Raw genomic sequence first — 15,622 nt, 5'->3', positions numbered from 1 at the left:
TTATAATAATATGGAAAACGTCCTAAAACTGGCGGAGTTATAAACTGTTCTTCACTTCTTTTTGAGGGGTGCCGAAAGATGGAGGGAGACTCCGTTATAGAGGCTCACGAGTTACATGTTGTGGTGCAAAATGTGGCGCCGGAACTGGGCCGCCATCTTGAACTGGTCTGGGGTCCTTGAAGTACTCTGGGATTCTGGAAGCCTCTGGGATTCTGGAACCCTGCCTGTAACCAATAATCCACCTGGATTAGCTTGGTTAGCAGGCAGTTTATGACGGGCGAAGTTAAGCCCAAAAAAAAGGCAACCTAACAGGTTTGTGTGGGACGAAGTGCAGCTTACCTTAGCTGGCAGGGTGAAGTAGATAGTGGCTGTCCCTGGGGGTGATCCGGGGATGCGCGGCACGGGAGCTCGCGGTAGCCATAGAAGAAATAGTTATGGCGAAAACCAAAAAAAAAAACTAAAGTTAAACTTAGCTATTTGGGCAGCTACTAAGAAAAACTAAAAAAAAATCTAGGCGACATGGCCTGGCTCAGAAGCAACTACATTATCGCCGAAAGCGGATCACGATAGCTGCTGGTCGTTACTGCGACCTGTTGCAAAGATGCGCGCTGGACGAGAGCTGCCCTCAAAATCCCTGAAAATGGCGCCGGGACGCTAACTTAAACTTTAGTTCGGTCGTCTGTTCCTCTGGAGGAGGGGATCGGGAAACCCGAAGTGCTCCGAAGGGCTCCGAAAGAAAAAAAAGGGCTCTGGCGACCTATCGACTAAGTGTGAGGTCGACTGTTTCTCCTGGTGGGGATAGGGGATAGCTGGTTCGTCCTTTCGCCGCTAGATGGCGTGGGCATGCAGATCGGAGTCTCGCAGAGACCATCGCGGCACTTGGTGGCCGCCATTTTGCAAGTGGGGGGGGGGGGATTTTGGCCTTGAGATTGGTCACTGGCACGGCTGGCCGATGACCGCTGTGGACCAGGGAGGGGTGGGGGGTATGTCCGGTGAATGACCTGCCCTGGGAGACTTCGCCGGCCAGGCGTCGGGACGTGCGGCGGAGCTTGAAAAAAGGACACAAAAACGTGTTAGAGACCGCAAACTTCAGCACACCTCCGAGAAGGGGTGGAGGTGACCATGGGAAGCTTAGGGTGGCTACTTTCGTCACGCGTAGCGCTAAACTCGTGACGAGACGCGACGGCCAGTGGATACCGTTGCTGATAATAGCCCTGTAGTCGGCTAGACCCAGCAAATTTGGTGGGAAACGGCGGTGAGAGCACTATGCTGCTCAACAAGGTAACCTGCCGGTACACTTGACCGAACAAGTTTGGATGGGGCGAAAGCGTAAAATTAAAGTTATAAAAAAATTTAAAATTTTGTAAAACCAAAAAAATAAAAAAAATCGTGCCTAAAGTAGCACTGATTCGGCACAGCATTATGGTAGCATTAAAGCTGGCCACTAAGGCTGTCACAAAGCCCAATGTGGATTTTAGCTTGTCCTCTAGTGACTTGGATGGATTAAATATAATTAGTATTGTTACGGCCGTCGACCGTAAAGATGGAAATGAAGGGGATATGTACATGAAAAGTTGATAGTGAAATGAATCGTGAAGGATTATGGGGAAAGGGAATGGAAGTGAATCTACCAGGATAGTGTGTGTTCCTGATATCGTGACGGCCCTGTCATGAGTATCAGGTTCTGGGGGCGGTTCCACCACTCGTGTTTTTCCTTAAACAGTCCTTAAGGTAGGGTTATGAGTCCCTATTTGCAAAACATTTCAAATAAAGAGGTTAAGGGTGAATGTTTCCACAAGAACAGGTTTATTTCAGCAGTTTCAACTAACAGTTTATTACAACACCTATATAAATTCTCTACTTTCTGGGTCTTTACAAGTACGATTTATAACCTGTTGTGTCCTATATTTGTCCTCGGTCTCTCTCTGCAACCAACATGGCCGCTTCGCCAAGAAAGCCGTATCCCAACAGGCTTCTCTACACCAGCCGTGGGATATAGGCTATGAGTGGTGCCGTTTACATATCATAGATGGCAGCACGCATCTTTTGAACGGTTATAGTAGTGCATATGGATTTATTAATGACTGTATAATATAAAATGTGTGTCAGTGCTATATATGTTATAAGTAAATAATATCCTAGTGTGTGAATTACTGGGGAGGGCACAGGATGGCCTGTTTTTCTGTATTGGGGAAAGCTTGTCGCTTTGTCAGTGCTAATGTCTGAAGGAGCTGTATTTAAGATCGAAATGTGCCAGAACCCTCAGAGAAATAAAGCAGATATGTGGGCCCCTAGGATATACTGGTTATAGAGAACTGAAAAAGAATTAGTCTATGGTATTTGGCTAGTGTGGAATTCGGTGGAAATAATTCGGGTGCGAATCGTGTGCGAGATGATGCCTGGACAACTCCATCAGCTACACACATGAATGTGAGTGTTTATATAATTTAAATCGCTCACAAAAACGCTTAGTTATAAGGTTGACATTTGCTATTTTAACCTATTGGGTTAGATTGTGCTTCAGTGTAGCCAACTGCGGCATACCCACGAGGCTGCTTCCATTAACAGACTAATATTTTCTTAATATATCTATAAACTATCTTGTGTGATAAACTGCGAACAATTGTGAAGCCTTATTTTCTTTATTTAATTATTTAATAATTATTTAATACATTACTCTGTTTTGATTATTTGTGGATTTTCGGCAATTAATATTTAATACTAACAGTTCAAAACCTTTATTTAACTTATTTTCTTCAAAACACTTTTCTCAAAACTTTTATTAATATTTAACCTGAAAATAATGTGTTCCACCAGTTAATTTTATTTTAATTCAATGTTGTGTGCCAAAAACCTCAAAAAGTGCTTCGATTTATTGTTTTGCAAGTTTTTTTTTCACGCAATTTTACCGCGATTTAGACAGATAGTACACTGGCGTCACTCCAGGCGCGCTGCGAGCGCGCAGACGAACTGTAGAGTCTGCTCAGTGACCATACAACAAGGACGATTCTGGCGAAAAACATTTTTTATTTTTTCTAAATTCAGGACTTAGTTTTAAATAATGGAAACCACCGAAATTAACTCAGACGAATACCCGGCACTACCCAATCTGGCCGCATCACCAGAAAAACGGACTTACGCCCGTCAAAAACCGAAAAACTGTACCAATACCAATGAAACGAGCATTGTTCATGCTACAGCCTCACCAGTGGTCCCTGACCATACCGAACCACTTTCTCGCCCAGTGACGCCCACAGAGGCTCCTAGGAAGACCCAATCCACATGTGTCAAGGTGTCGGAACTCCGACGACTGGATGGGTTGATCCCAACATCCAGTCTCCCCCTTGCACTCACAACGACGACATTCACGACCACGACAGCCAGCATCGCGCCAATCAGTAGCAGTGTGCACAATTTCCCGTACAGCCAACAACACCACCAACTGCAACAACAAACCGACCCTCGACACCAACAACTTCAACAAGAACTACAACAACAACTACAACGACAAGACCTGCAACAACAACTCCAACAACAAATACTGGAACAGCAGCAACAGCAACAACAGGAACACGAAATACAACAACTCATGCTCCAACAACACCAACAACACCAACACCAACAACAGATCCCTGCCCTACTGGACCTCCCTCTGGGGCCACCACCACCAGCTCACCAGCCACCACCACCAGCTCAACAGGCACCGCAGCCGCCGCGTGACGTAGTCATGGCGGATGGCTTCGTGAGGCCCAAGAAGGCCATCAAACGCGCCAGGAAGGAGTCGATGGGTTCCTCCTCATCTGTCGCCTCCACCATCGCCACCAGCAACAGATTCGCCGACAACCTTCAACTGGACGCAGACGACGCTGACGACGCCCCCACTCCCCCGACAAAAGCACGACAAACACCACAACACCAACAACAACGAAGACAGACTGTCAAAAAGGACCATCAACAGGCCTCCACTTCATCCGCCCCCACCCCATCCCAAAACCGCCCTCCCCTACAGCCCAGAATGCCACCCATCTCCTGCATCGTCCCAGCCCACACACAACCATTCCTGACTGCCGCCCGACTCCAAAAACAATTGACTGGTACCCTCACCATCACCAGTATCAAGGACAAAACTTCTTTCTACACATCAAACGAACACAACCACACGACGCTCTTCCACTCATTGAAACAACGAGGCTACCAGCCGTTCACAGGTCGACGTGATGACGAAAAGTGCGACGACTGCCGACGAACTAAAAGAACAATTACTCCATGATGGCTACCCTGTCTCCACCGTGACCCCCCTGAGGATGGGGCCTGACGCGGACACCAAGCCCTTCTTGGTGTCCACCAACAAATTGGGAGAGGCACCCCAACTCCTTCAAATGAGAAACCTTGGCGGCTGGGTGGTCAGGGTAGAGAAGTACCGTGGATCCGGGAGGGTTCCGCAGTGCTATCGCTGCCAGACCCCCGGCCACCCCTCCAGCCTGTGCGAGCGCACTGTCCGGTGCTTCAAGTGTGCCGGGGAGCACTGGTCCCGGGAGTGCACTGCCGGCCCCGACAAGAAGAGATGCTGCCTCTGCAAGGGGGCCCACATCGCCACCTCACCTGAATGCCCCACTCTCATCGCCTACGCAAAACGCCACCCACTCCGCACCACTGCTGACACCCCCACCACCACCGCTGCACCCCCCCCTCCACCCAACATCACCTCAGCCCGGTCCTTCCCCCCCTCAAGGGAAATGCCTGGACACAACCACATACGACCACCACACCACACCTCACTCCACCAGCCAACACCTCCCCGGCCCCCACAAAAAACCCCCCTGCCCCTGCCTCCACAGATACTTCCTCACTCACCGAAATATTCCACACCATCATCTCCTGGGTAAAGAGCTATCTACCCATCATCCGCCGCACCATGACTGCCCTCTCCCAAGCCCCCACCAAAACCGAGAAATTCGAAGTCCTCCAAGCTCTCCTCTCATTCTTTGAATGAATCCTCCCCCACCCCTCAGAATCTTCATCTGGAATACCTTCTCCCTCCTTCCTAAACTACCCGACCTCCTCCAACTCCTCCAAACCCACTCCCCCGATGTCGTGTTCCTTTCAGAAACCTGGCTCTCCCCCACCGACCAACTCCAGATCCCCGGCTACGCCGCCCACCGCTCCGACCGGGATGGTCGGGGAGGGGGGGTGGCAGTGCTTCTCCACTCCCGAATCTCCCACCACCGCCGCCACATCCAAACTTCCCCCGCGGCTGAGGCGGTCGCTGTGCGGCTCCATGGAGGCCCTTACGCCCTCACCATTGTATCCCTTTACCTCCCCCCACAGCACCCCTTCCCCACAGCCGACATTGTGGCCCTCGGCAGGCTCGACGCGCACGTCGTGCTTGCGGGGGACCTCAATGCCACACACCCCTTCTGGGGTTGCACGACTGCCAACAGGAGGGGCAGGTCACTCCGCCAGCTCCTCCGCACCTCCCATCTCACCCTTCATGCCCCCCCCCCCCCACCCCAACATTCTACCCAGCCCAGCAGAACAGGCACCCCAGCATCATCGACCTCGCCCTATCCTCGGCCCTCCCCCTCATCACAGACCTCCGCACCATCACCACCGGCACCTCAGACCACATCCCCGTCATTGGCTCACTCCATTACTTACCACACACCAACCCCCACCTCCCCCGCTTCGACTTCCAGAAAGCGGATTGGTTCTCTTTCCAGAACACCCTTTCCCAATCCCTCGAACTCACCACCCCCTTCAACTCACCTGCCGATATTGACGCCAACACCCTCACCCTCACCCGTGCAATATCGGACGCTGCCCACTCCCATGTCCCTATGACACCACCACATTCCCTCATCATCCCCTTCCCAAAGACCATCAGAGATGCTCTGTCCCTCTGGAACCGCTTCCGCGCTCGCTGGCAGGACACCAGATCCCCGTTCGGCAGGAGGGTGTACCTCCTGCTGAGGGGCTGGTGTCGCCGGCTGATGGCGGAATGGAGGGCCCGGCAGGAAACACAGCGTATCGCCTCCCTTTCCACAACCACCGGCTCCCTCTGGTCATACCTCAGAAGGCTCAAAGCCACCCCGTCGACCATCCCACCCATCACCACTCCCGCAGGGGTGGCGGAAACCGCCAAGGAGAGATCCGAGGCGGTGGCCGCCTACCTGCAAACCACCTTCGCCTCGGCCACCAACAACTCACATTCCTCTGACTCCTCAGACGATGAATCCTCCCCCCTCTCCCACCATGTCACTCTCCCTCCCCTTCCCGACACCCCTCCCTTCCCCCTGGTCACCCCCAGGGAACTGAAGGCAACGATATCCCACTTCCGTCTCTCTGCGGCCCCTGGCGCAGACTCAATCCCCACCCCACTCCTGCGCCAACTACCCCGGCAAGCCATCGTCTTCCTCACCAAGCTCATCAATGCCATGTTCCTCCACTGCCACTTCCCCACCTCATGGAAGACAGCCATTGTCTGCCCCATCCCCAAACCTGGAAAGCCACCGACCCTCCCATCATCCTACAGACCAATCTCCCTCCTCCCCATCCTGTCCAAGGTTGCGGAAAGGACCATCCTAAAGCGCCTCCTCCTCGTCATTTCGACCCACAATCTCCTCCCCTCTCATCAGTTCGGCTTCAGACCACAACACTCAACTTCTCACGCCATTGCCCGGGTGGAGCTGCTGGTGGTGCAGGGCTTCTCCCGGCGGCAACACACGGGCATGGTACTCCTAGATCTCGCCCGAGCCTTCGACTCCGTCCCTCACGCTCAACTTCTCCACCGCCTCTCTGCCACAGCAATCTCCCCGCACCTCATCCGCCTTCTCTGCTCCTTCCTGGAGGATCGCTCCTTCCAGGTGAGAGTAGAGAACATCCTTTCAGACTCCCGATCCATCCAGGCTGGCGTCCCTCAGGGTGCCATCCTGAGTCCCATCCTCTTAATCCTACACATCTCCGACCTCACTCCCCCTCCCGGCACCTACCTCGTTCAGTACGCTGACGACACCTGCCTCATCGCCTCCTCCGTCTCCGAGGGGCTGCTCAGGGATCGCCTCAGCCGAGGACTCACCTCTCTCAACACCCAATTCCTTGCGCACGGCATCGGACTGAACCACACCAAAACACAGGCTATCCTCTTCTCCCGTTATCACCCACACAAGGACCACCCCCCCAGAATCAACCAACACACCATCCCTTGGTCGCCCACCATCAGATACCTGGGAGTCACACTGGATGCATCCTTAACCTTCATACCACACCTCGACAACATCTGCACCAAAGCCAGGGCAGTCATGGGACAGCTCGCCCCAGTCCTCCAGCCTACCTCTGGCACCTCCCTCCAAAACAGGATCACCGTCTACCGCACACATGTCATATCGCACCTCACGTACGCCTGCCCCAACTGGACTCACTCATCTCTCTTCAACCTCCGACCCATCACCAGAAAATATTTCCTCGGCACCAGACTCATCCTGGGACTTCCCCGCTCCACCTCACGACAACAACTCCTGCAGCAGACAGGACTCCCCCACATCCATGACATCATCATCAAATCAACAAAGAAATTCCTCAAAAAATGTTCATACAGCCTCAACCCCCTCATCAGACTCAATGCCGATCCCCCCCCTGACTCACCACACCCCAGAAGACCCCTCTTCACTACCGACCACCTAGAAGCGGAGGACTCTGAAGATGAAGAAGACGACATCCCAGTGGGCGGGGCCGGCGGCTAACCCAGGGGACCAGCAACTCTACAAGAATGCGCTGCGGGACCAATGATTCACGGTACTCCAGCACCTCTATCATGACCACCCCACCGAAACATCATCCCAGTTGCCGTCTGCACAGGCCAGCCCCGAGCCAAACGGGCCTGGTCTCACCACCACACCATCATCAACTTCACCAACACATGTAAAGAAACACTTCACCGCTCATAAATCACCAGCCCCCAAGGACTCTTGTGTTGGGAGGGGCCCAGTGCCGTGTATATCATATTGTAAATATCTGTTTTTTTATTGTTTATTGTGTCAAATTTTCTCTTTCATGGAAATAACCTTTTGTACTACTCTTTTTTAAATGAAGAGACTTTTTTTTTTTGGCGGGGTGGACACCCTGGGGGGGTCCCCCATTAAAAAAAAAAAAACTTGGAAAAAAAAAAAGTTGGAAATTGAGTTATTGCTTTCTGCTCACCTTTCCTCTTCCTTCCTCTGGAGCAGCCCTTGGGTGCTCGATCTAGATCCCCTCCCCTGGGCCCTGATGCTCGAAATCGTTCGACTTCATAGACCATTCGAGTCGAGTAGAGTGATGAACTCGCATACGACTTGGTGTGTTCGACATTTGCTATGCTCGAGGTGCTACTTGTCGCATGCGACTTACACAAAAGTCTTCGAGACGGAGAAGTCGAGTGGATTGTGGGAATTCGGAGAGAACTGTGAATTTGTCAGGATGGCTACTCTGCTCGTGTTCCAACTGGCCAATCAACGATCGCCGTTTCGTTTGTTGTCGTGTTTGGTAGGAAGAAGACAAACTCTTTATCAAAACATTTTTTTTATTTTGCCGTGTGTTCGTGAATGCCTAATTAATTAAAATGGTCGATTAGGTCAGGTCAGTTACATTATAAATACTTTCAAACTAAACGGACATTAAAAATAATATGAATTAATTTTAATGGTTGTTCAGTTTTAAAGTATTTATGATGTAGCTGACCTGACCTAACAAACCAGGAAAAAGGCTGAACAGTAGGAACTCACGTAATTTTTTTTTTTTACTTATTACTTGCGCAACAATATCAAAATAACAAATAAAACATTAAAATTTGAAACGTTAAAAACTCGCCTAAGTTAGAGGCGGGTACAATTCCTTTGCCATTAGTAGAAAATGATGTAGTCGTTCACATACGTCGCGAAAAAAAAAAAATTCATACTCGTAAACAAGCAACAAATATGAACGCCCCATGAAAGCACAGGTATTGTGATGAAAAATAAAAATTCGATATCTCCTAAAGTATTTGGAATTTCTTATCTCTGCCGTGTTTAATGAAAAGAGGAAGTTAAAGAGCACAGAATAAAAGTATTTTCGGAATTTAATTTTTTTTAAACAAATATCGCCCAAATATGAATATTAAAAAATTCGATATCTCCTAAAGTATTTGGAATTTCTTATCTTCGCCGTGTTTAATGAAAAGAGGAAGTTAAAGAGCACAGAATAAAAGTATTTTCGGAATTTAATTTTTTTTAAACAAATATCGGTAAATCTGTTTTGTACGGATTAGCGCCAAAAAAAATCGTACAAATATGAAATAACTTTCATTATATGCTATCTTACGTCCTCTTTTCAGAACCGCCTGCGGAGATAAAAAATTCCAATTACTTTTGGAGATATCGAAATTTTTAATATTCATTTTTTGGCGATTTTTTTAAAAAAAAAATTTAAAAATCCGAAAATACCTTTATTCTGTGCTCTTTAACTTCCTCTTTTCATTAAACCCGGCGGAGATCAGAAATTCCAAATACTTTAGGAGATATTGAATTTTTTAATTTCCTTTTGTGCACTGCTGCGGCGTTGAGCGGGAAGCCTACGATTCACACATCTTTCTGGACATACCCGAATACTCACGTTGGCAAGCCTTCTTTTCTTAAAATTAGCAAGAAGTAATTAAAAATACTTTAAAACATTGTAGATGGTTGGTTATATTAGGTAAGTAAGTGTTAGCACCTTATAAAAACCAAAGAAGCCCTATTGTTATCTTTATGTGCTTGCTTATGTGTAGTTTCGGTGACAAAACAAGATGGATCGTTAGCTGTCAGAGTGCAATGTTATGCAGAAGACAGTTAGGCCTGTAGTACATTTTTAATATAATTATTGACTGAAGTCAAACACTAAAGCACTATTAACACAGAATGGCAGTTTATCCCTCCTTGGAGCACACCTGAATTAAGTTACCAGTTACAATAAATAGCTAATCAAAGATAAACTTAAGTAAACCCCCTGTTTAAGCATTATACAGGTTTAAATAGGTAGGCCTAATGTAGTTATGTTAAAATGCTTGGTTTGTTCCTGTGACAGTGGTAATAGCCTGGCATATTTAGTTCCAAGTGAACATCTATGTCTTGTGTGTATCCACATTAAAATTAGCCTATGTAGCCTGCTCCCTAACGCCAAACTGAACATTAATGGTTAGGCCTACATGTTCAATACTGTAAACACAACACTAGTTAGGGCTACCTAGTCTTAATTTTAAGTGTGGTATTTTCTAGAGTACTTTCACTGTTTGAAATGGCTAAACAAATTTTAAAAACATGCTTAAGGTTATTCATTGGAGACTTGGTAATGTTACATGTGTCACATGGCCTAACTGCTGTCCTTAATGTAATTTTAATATCAGTTGTGGGTTGAATATAAAATGTCGAACTATTTTACCTGAAAGATTAAACACTAAGATAACTTTTTAATCTGACAGTGTTAATAGGCACATGCCTAAGCCTACATAACACGGACTTGTGAAAACCTATATTTTAGGTACTCAGTACATTGCGATTTTATGCTGGTGGACCATACCAATCAAATGTTGGACAGGATGTGTACACTGCTATGCACCAGTCATCAGTTAGTAGAAGCATCTCGGAGGTCACAAATGCCATCAACCAGCATCTGTTTCGCAGATGGGTCAGATTTGACTTAAATCCAGCATCAACAGCAGCATTAAAAGAGATGTAAGTACTAAACAGTCAAGTGTTAAATAGACTTTTTTCAAACAATAAATAAATATGAACAACTGGACTGTCGCATGGCGATATGAGTCATTCCACTCCCGTAGACAACCCTCCTTACACTTTCATCCAACAATATGTTATTGAGTACTTTGAGTCAATTGTAGTACCATATACAATACCAAATATAAAGACACTGTATACACCAATTGTGTCTTGCTACTTGTTACTGTTGTTACTGTATAATATATACCTCTCAAAGATGAGTTTAATTGTAAGAAATTACAAATTAGTCCTAGATCTGAAAACACAAACAATTTTTTTTTATGTTCAAACTACAGTATTAAATTCAGCATAACTTATGAAATGAGTTTTCTGCTAACATATTATACATATTGTATTAAACATGAGCTTATTGATTATCCGTGTAATAATTCTTGTGTAGGTTTTTCAGAAAGTATGGCTTCCCAGGGGTTATCGGTGCTATTGATGGTACCCATGTGGCAATTGTTGCACCGCCAGTGGATGACCCTGTCTTTAATGAAAGAGCATACTTCAATTATAAATGATATCATTCAATAAATGTACAACTGGTAAGAAATCATAATTTATTAGTAGAATTTTTTTTGTGATGTGAAGTTCACAGTAACCACAAAATTCCTGATTCTGTGTGCATCAAATAAGTTTGTAAGTTGAATATCAACCTCATGTGTCATTTTCTGGTAGCACAAAAATATTTTATTAATTATATTGAACATTAAACCCAATATAAATTTTGCCGTGCTGCCACTGCCACATTGTTAATTACATACATAAAAAAATTGGGAAACATTTTCACTGTCAAAATTTTGTCATGCAAAGATTGTTATGTGACATACTAATTTATTTCCAGCCGTACTATATGGCTCAACTGATGTTTGTAATTATACTAGTTTACAAGGGTATTTTTGAAAGTTTAGAAGTTTAGACAGCCCTCAATACGTACAAAGCTATTGACTGCTGACATAAAGAAGTACCTGGAATTAGGTAAATAACAGATCTCTGAAAAGTGGCCCGCATTATTGAGACACAATTGTCGTGTGCAAAAATCGGTGCTCAGGCCATTTACCTTCCCCCCACTTCAATATTGAACCACATCTCCTCGGGAGGTGAATGTACTAGACACTATGACATTGAGGCTCATTAAAAATGTTGAACGTGTTTTCATTTAGTTTCTACTTTAAAATAAATGTGATGTGCCTGCTACACTATTTTATGATTTTGTCATCCAATCACTTGTATAATATTTTTACAAAGTTATTGTGTCATGGTAACACTTACCTGGCAAATATGTGTGGTGATTATGTCAGTAAGAACATGCATGACATGTGAGGTGTATGAAATAAACAAATAGCTTAATTTTATTTTCAGGTGTGTGATGCAAACATGAAAATATTAAATGTAAATTCAAGATACCCAGGGGCAACAAATGATTCCTTCATTTATGCCAACTCCAGTCTCAGACAGGGACTACATGAAATGTTGCGACAGAACCAAAATGCTTGGCTGTTAGGTGAGTTTGTTATGGCAAGTACAAAAAACATTGTTGTAAATAACAATAATATTTGTAATGGGCTATGTCATTATGATAGATAACTGTGCTGAAAATGTTGGCTTTTTTTTTTTTTTGTTTATAAGGTGATAGCGGATACCCCCTGGAACCTTGCCTGATGACGCCGTTCATGCAGGATGTTGATCCTCTGTCTCCACAAGGGCGGTACAACCAGTGCTTGCGCACAGCCAGGAGTATAATTGAGCAATGTAATGGCTTGCTGAAATCACGTTGGAGATGCCTGCTGAAACACCGTGTGCTACACTACAAGCCCGACCAAGCCAGCAGAATAGTTAATGCATGTACTGTACTACATAACATGTGCCTGCAGGGAAATGTGCAGCTTCCAGATGAATTGTTGGTTCATCCTCAAGATTTGGGGATGGATGCAATGAATGAAGTTGGTGTTGTTAACCAGAACTTTCGAGCTGGTCAGTTGATAAGGCAACGTATTATTGATAATTATTTCATGTAGACCAAGTTGTTTGTATAGCTATGGTGAAACATACCCAATATCCGCCCCCACCCAAATATTGATGGTTTGAAATAAAACGTGAAAAATAGCAGTGTAACAGATTTGCTAAGAAGTGACGGTTTTACGCTTACGATTTCATATTTATTTAATGCTTTGAAAATGTAATGTGTGACACGTGACCTGCAGAGTATATGATTTGTGCAATTTATTACGTTTTAATTTATTTATGATCTCACCGGAATTCGGTATGATTTCAATGTATGTACAGTATTTAAATCACTTAAAACTCAATTTAAACATGGTATTTGTATGTTAAGTGTTTTTAATTATATGTTAAAATTTTGTATGACAAAATTGTGTTGAAGTTTACAGTAGTTTCCCAAAGGTCCTTAACCATAATAAATTTATTTTATGGTTTTAGTGTGGTATTGACACTTATGTAAATACTCATCAATGATTAAACAACTATTAAAACTGTTTACAGCCATCGTGGGATTGCAGAAGAGTAAATAAATGACAAAAATGGTCAACTACAAAAAATACTTATATACCAGCACAACATACCGTATTGGTCCGAATATAAGGCGACCATTTTTACATAAACGAAAGATGCAAAAATTGGAAGTCGCCTTATTTTCGCACCCAAGACGTCAGAACCGCAAACATTAGTTCCAAGCTGAAAGCTACAGTAGAAACATTGTTTAACAAAACGTTCACAATTTTTTATATTAACTAAAACTTTGTTACCTCACACGGGGAAAAACGATAAATCCACCTAATATTGCAGTAATTCACAATTGTTTGAAGTTGAAAATTAAAATATTTGTTCTTGAGTAAAAACGTGAATGTTGAAGCATCTCAAAATGGCAACCTTTTATTTCACAATTCATATTTGTACTTTGTGTACAATCGCGTGTTAACATTTACGGTAATTTATCTTCAGATTTTTAACGGAAATATTTGTACTAAAATATCACAGTTATTTTCAGAACGATTGTTTACGTTTACAAACATTTCGGATGTAATGTTTAGAAATTCACGGCTGCCAACTGTCTTTCCACAATATTTCTTTGTTGTAAAACGAACATTGCCGAACACGCACGAAGACGCCATATTAACGAATTTGGTACGTTGCTTCAAAAGCTATTTTAATAATCCACTCTTTATTTATGTAAAAACCTTTCATAATTATAATAGATTATTCTTTCAAATTCATAGAACAGACTCTCTCTGTCAGAGAGTAATATGGACAAATATACGCGGTCACGAACCGAGTTATTCATGGCCGTATGCTTCATCATGTCAGCTAGCCACTTGTTTTGTTCCGGCAAGATGCATTCTTTGTTTGCTTTTTTTACGTTTAACACACTACTAAATAGTAATACGCCTTGTTCTGTGGTAATACGTAGCTTAAGTCAAACGGAAAGTTAAATGCTGTATTTTAAGAGTGATTAATAGCCATTGTAAAAATTTTAAATTCGTAGATACAGTAAACTGTGAAAAATGAACAATCACACAATCACACATCGGTGGAACGGCGGGGAACGAGCTCTAGACAAATAAACAGCTCTGAAGATGACAATTATGCAGCTTCATTAGAGTAAACATACGAAAAAATTTCTAATGTAATACTTAAAAATGTAAATATTTTCTAATTGTTTTCTTTTGACTTTTAGGGTAGGCCATTCAAACTTATTTTAAATAAGTAATGTGATAAATATAAATTAATTGTTATACATAAATGCAAAAACGATTTATCAACACAAAATGTATGTCTAATGAATTTTCACATTAATTTCTACCAAAAATTATTTTTACATTTGTTTGGCCTCCTGAAACTGCAGGTCGCCTTATATTCGGGGTCGCCTTATATTCGGGCCAATACGGTAGTATCTTGTATGTTAAAGGGCAATGAATACACTTAGCTACAGCAAATGTGTCATCAAAGGCAATGCTTATTATGTAGGATTACAGGAAGTTCATGTACACACACTTATTTTTACATGCAACCTGCATTGATCTCATTAAGGCAATTTTTACAATATGGTAAATTTTTTTTCAAAGTCTATTAGATGCCACGTATAAAACACCCCAAATATCTACCATATCAGCACAGCTAAAATATATACTTTAGTATACTGTGAAACAGTATAGTCAAGTCATGTGGCAAGTGTACATGAGCAGTTTTACTAAACAGTAAAATATCTATTAAAAGCACACCCAAAAACACCAGTGTACTGTAAACTTACTAACTACGTATATTGAAATATTTTTTTAAATTTTATTGTGAGGATCTTAAGCTCATTCATTAACGTGATTAACTTTAGAGTGATTGGAGACTAGTGGAAAATTTTCATACACTTTTGTAATGTAAGAAATAAAAAAATGTAACAATTATTTTATTTATTGCAGCAGCAATTTCTTTCAAAACAGCAATTTTCCTTTCTTTGGCAGCCAAAATTTGTTGCTGGAACTGCTGTCGAGCTTCAAACTCCTTTTCCTTCAACTGCAGTTCCCTTTCCTTAAGCAGCATCTTTTGTTTCAAAGTTTCCGCATAGTCACGGCGTGCTTCAGCAGCGTTATGCAGCTTCGTCTCGCATCTTCGAAAACGTTTCGGAGTGGATTCTAAAATAAATACATACTTAGAAACAATTATAAACACACAATGCAATGGTGCAATAGGCATATAAAAAATTAATTTGGGAGGCATGTAAGAAGAATTAAGATGTGCTATAAAAAATTTGTAAAGTAAATATTCTCCACACATACATGTACTCATAAAAGCACTACTGCTCATGAGCTTTAATTTTAAACTTTACACATCACCTATATAACGTACAT

General features: G+C 43.7%; 1 long non-coding RNA gene across 3 annotated transcripts; it reads left to right on the top strand.

Moving 5' to 3' along the window:
- Nucleotides 1-8,168: 8,168 nt before the first annotated feature.
- Nucleotides 8,169-13,126, top strand: LOC134527804 (uncharacterized). 3 transcript variants are annotated; one of them, XR_010074283.1, is made up of 5 exons: nucleotides 8,169-8,971; nucleotides 10,525-10,718; nucleotides 11,161-11,308; nucleotides 12,126-12,267; nucleotides 12,393-13,126. It is a non-coding gene; the product is annotated as an uncharacterized LOC134527804 (long non-coding RNA). The 3 variants fall into 3 exon arrangements; XR_010074282.1 differs by having other exon boundaries at nucleotides 8,169-9,702; XR_010074281.1 differs by having other exon boundaries at nucleotides 8,171-10,718; nucleotides 12,393-13,125.
- The last annotated feature ends 2,496 nt before the right edge of the window (nucleotides 13,127-15,622 follow it).

The sequence above is a fragment of the Bacillus rossius genome, chromosome 1 (assembly GCF_032445375.1).
Source record: "Bacillus rossius redtenbacheri isolate Brsri chromosome 1, Brsri_v3, whole genome shotgun sequence".
In the NCBI taxonomy this organism is placed as follows: Eukaryota; Metazoa; Arthropoda; class Insecta; order Phasmatodea; family Bacillidae; genus Bacillus; species Bacillus rossius.
This window is presented reverse-complemented; position numbering and strand designations above follow the sequence as displayed.